Source organism: Nicotiana tabacum, chromosome 1 (genome assembly GCF_000715075.1).
Source record: "Nicotiana tabacum cultivar K326 chromosome 1, ASM71507v2, whole genome shotgun sequence".
Classification (NCBI taxonomy): Eukaryota; Viridiplantae; Streptophyta; class Magnoliopsida; order Solanales; family Solanaceae; genus Nicotiana; species Nicotiana tabacum.
In genome coordinates, this window is record NC_134080.1 from 55,319,046 (window position 1) to 55,323,681 (window position 4,636).

Here is a 4,636-nt window from a genome sequence, read left to right on the forward strand (position 1 = left end):
AATTGATATATTTAAAAGAAAAAACGGAAAACCACCCCCTCCCCCTCCCCTACGTCTCTCATCTTATTTAAACTCACACACCAAGCCTCCTCTAAACTCCATGGAAATACCCACCAAGCCTCCTCTAAACTCCCACAGCCATGGAAATACCCACCAGAAAAAAAAATATTCAAATGAATCAAGTGTTGGCCATGGCAACCACCACTATCGCCATGGCCAATATTCACATAGATCTATCACATGGTGCTTTAAGTATTGGCCATGGTAGCCACCACTATCGTCATTAATTTTTAGAGCAAAACCTACACTATAAACCCTTTCTTCACACCCATTCAAAAAAATAAATTTTTGAAGTCAGAAAAAATCAGCAGATCTAAAAACAAAATTATGAAAAAAAATGGAGAAATCAGTCACTGATTTAATTAGCAGATCTAAAAATATTTAAACTTGAAGGAGATGACTAATTAATTTGAAACTTGTACCTAGCTCTAAAACTATTTTTGTGTTTCAGAGTTTAATTAATGAAGATGACAAAGTAGGTGTCCAGGGGAAGAAGAAAATGGGGGGGGGGGGGGAGACCAAATTATTTGGAGATGAAATAACTAAAAATAGAAAAGAAAAAAATAACAAAGGCTAGGGACATGTGGCATTTAGATAATGGTTTAGACCCGAAAGTTTTACATTCACTCGCCTCTTTTTTGTATAAAACACGCGCGTGTCAGCTGCCAAAAGTGGTGTGTCTTAGATATACTTTGGAAAGGTTGGGTGTGTAAAGTAATATTCGTCCCTAGAAAGTGTGTAACAGGGATTTGGGCCATAGGTCAGGTGACAACTTATGTATTTTGCCAAAATGAAAGAATCCCAAAGTCAAGTGCCCATAAAGGCAGAATAAGATGAAAAGGACAAAGTCCCACACGAGCGAACCTCATGTGCAATTTTGGAAGTCGAGGTCCTCGGTTTTTGAAGAGAGATCGATCTCCAGAAAGCCAGCAAGCAGCAAAGGTTCTCATCAAAAGAGTTGGGCCGAGATTAAGGGATCACAACAATCAAGGCCACAAAACCAACCATCGTTTCAAACTAACAATTGTTCTTTATTTGAAAACCTAAAACAGGTGCAATCCAAAGCAACCTTGCAAGAAGCAGGTGCAACCAAAAAAAAATGCGCAAGTGCTAGGAACAGCTTTGCAGCAACAATCCATAAAAAGGAAGTCCCCTTTTCAAAATTCTTTCCTGCATTCATTCATTCTATCAAAATAAAAATTAATAATAAGAAGAAAAATTCAAAAAAAATGGTACCATAGGACCCCCGATCTCTATTTTTACGTTTTTCCAACATAGGGTCTCCACTCCCTAGTTGAGATTTTAGACATAGGGTCTCCTCTCCCTAGTCGCCTTTTGCCAACATAGAGTCTCCACTCCCTAGTTGAGATTATTTTAGACATAGGATCTCCACTCCCTAGTCGCCTTTTGCCAACATAGGGTCTCCACTCCTAGTTGAGATTATTTTAGACATAGGGTCTCCACTCCCTAGTCGCCTTTTGCCAACATAGGGTCTCCACTCCCTTGTTGATTTTTAGTATAGATATAGGGCTCCACTCCCTAATCTCTTTCCCAATGATACATAATCCTGATATTTATTGCTTCCAATGAAGAAATAGTTTAGATTGTTGTTACAAATAACTCACGAAATTTTCCTAGTGAAAACTAGGGCAGAAAAATTTCGTTCGTTTGCTTGTTTTGGTGTCTGAGCAGGTTTTACCTCGAGGCACAGGGTTCGAGATGACCAAAAGAATGAGTCTCAATCCAGAATAAAGAAAAAAAGAAAAAGAGCAAAAAGAAGTGAACTCAAAGTGTTGTAGCGGAGAAAGATGCGGACTGCTCAAGATATGATTGAAGTCACAAGCTTCGCATGTCCCGCCTTGATCCAAAGCTGAAGAATGAACTGGAGGCTACAACTGACGAGCATCAAGATTCAGATCGGAGTCTACAACAAGAACCATCTAAGACTCAAGATCAAGCTTCAAAAGATTTATAGATAAGAATCTTATAACTCGTAGTGGATAGGCTTAGTTAGTTTAGTTTTTATTTTTCATTTTGGTGTAATAAGGAGTTCAACAAGCAGTAGTAGTAGTGAAGTCACAGGCTCACAACTTCCTGGTAGTCCCAGCTACCAAAACTTCCAGAACTACACTGGCCTGATTCCTTTATAGCCAAGGATATGTAAGCAACTTCTGAAGCAAGGTTCGGTCAGGCTCTTTTGAAAACTTTTCTCATGGAGTTTCAAATGGGCAAAAATCCCTCGTAATTGCTCATTTTATCTTTGCCTGAAAATCCTTCGTGTCTCCGAGCAAAGAGGGGCAACTGTGAGTACGTGATTTTTGTCCCACATGAATTACTCCTACAGAATTCCAGAGAATTAGATTTTTTCTTTTAATTGTTTGTCATTTTAGGAATTATTGTAGAATTGTCTTAATTATTTGCATTTTTCTGTGCATATTTAATTTTATGAAAACACAAAAATACTTGGCATTTGCATTTAGGATTTAATTTTATATTTTTTTAGATTAATTAATAAATTAGTTATTTTACAAAATAAAAAATCACAAAAAATAACTCACTTTGCATTTTACCTTTTTTGTTTTGAATTTTATGGTTTTTCTCTTAATTTAGGAGTTATTTAATTTTTGTAAATGCTATGAATAGTAATTAGTTTAATTTGGTAATTAATTTGGTTTTAAGAGTTAATTTAGGTTTTAATTTTAATTTGAAAAGAAAAGGAAATTTGAAATTGAAAAAGAAAAGAAAAGAAAATGAAGGAAGGCTGATTTTTGGGCTATTAAATTTCCCCATGACCCAATCCAATTTCCCCCAAGAGACCCGTTCAATCCATCCCATACTCGGTCTGCCCGTTTAAATTAACCAAACGACGCCGTTTGGAGTTCAGCCCCTTAGAATTGATCCCAGCCTTTCGTCCCATCTCATCCAACAGCCACAACATCAATGTTGCAGTAGAGTTTAACCACTGCGTTCATGATGGATTTAAGAGATTCCTCTACGCATAAGACAATAGAATATATCGAACCATGAATGAAAAAAGGCAAGAATAAAAACATATGACAAGTAATTTTATAATTGAGGGAGTTGTGGTTCTACTACGGGTCGTTACTTATAATTTTATCCTAATATCTAACTTATAGCAAATCATACTAACTAAGATTAAGAAAGAATTAAAATAATTTTTTTAGCAAAAAAATAGTACTTGAATATGAAAATGTTAGGAACAAAGAATCTCAAATGATGTACGACTTTAAATCATTTACTACTACTTAGATAGATGAATGAAACATCATCAGTCGTAATCTCTGCCCTCGAGCCTCCTTTTATCCTCATCCAGACAACTTCCCCTTACTCATTTCTAGGCCGAAGATTGACTTCAAGTGTATTGACTTCAAGGATCTTGGTTTTACTCATTTCTAGGCCGAAGATGACATCTATTAGACGTTGATTAGTGAGTTAGCTGTATGATTCAACCTGCATCGCAAACAAGTGGACCATGGCTTGACCCTTTGTTGGGATCCACCTTGTTGTTCAATGCCATCTTAGGTGTGCCAAGACCAAGGAATTTATATATCAATTTTGTGGGAGCCCGAGCTAGCTTGTGAGTTGATTGAGCTGCCTCTGGTGTTGTCTCTAGGGAAGTAAGTTGAAGATGAGAATAAAAGTTGTGTATCTCTGCATTATTCTTTGTCTATGAGTGTACATGCAAATCACGATTTGACTAGTTGTGGCCTTCATTCTCATTTTTATTCTTCATGTTCTCTATATATAATGAAAGCTCTCAAGTCTCATTTTTTTCCTTTTTCGTGATTCAGAGTGTTGTGGCCTTGTTGGTAATGACACAACTATAACATGTCGTTGGCAGATAACAATGGCCAAAAGCAGTGATGATTATATCTTGTCGAAGTTGACTTGACCACATATGATTTTTCTTGGCGGTAATATCGACATCAATAAGAGCTGTGGTGATTGTGTTTATGCTCGAAGGTATACCATAACATGCAAAGGTAGCCTAAGAGGTACATTAACTTCACCATAAATAGTAATTCCATGATTCGAGATATAAAGTGAAAAAAAAAAAGATGTTTGATTAGAGGTTTGAATAATATGACCTTCTAATTTTTTTTGTTTTCATATTAAAAGGAGAAATGCGAATGGAAGGTGTTAAACTTTTTATCATCTTGGTCGAGCTATTTTTTTTACCAGACCTGCCCTATCATATTGTTGTCGTAGTAGAGTTTAAATACCGATTCCAGAATAGATTTGTGTGGTTCCTATACACCTAAGGTGCCAGAATATATCAACCATGAATAAAGGAAAAAACGCATATTAATAAGTGCTTGCAAGGCCAAACGAGCTCAGATTTTACTATAAGTCATTCCTTGCAACGTCCTAGCATCTACCTTCGAGTTGACACTTACTCTAAATTAAGTTATGATAATTTTATAGCAACGCATATTTTTCCGTTCCAATTTCTTGGAGGTCATCAAAGGAACCTTATAACAACACATACTAGTTAAGAAAATGACAAAAAATAAAGTTTTGGGCATAAATATGGACCTAAAGGTGAAAAAAGAAA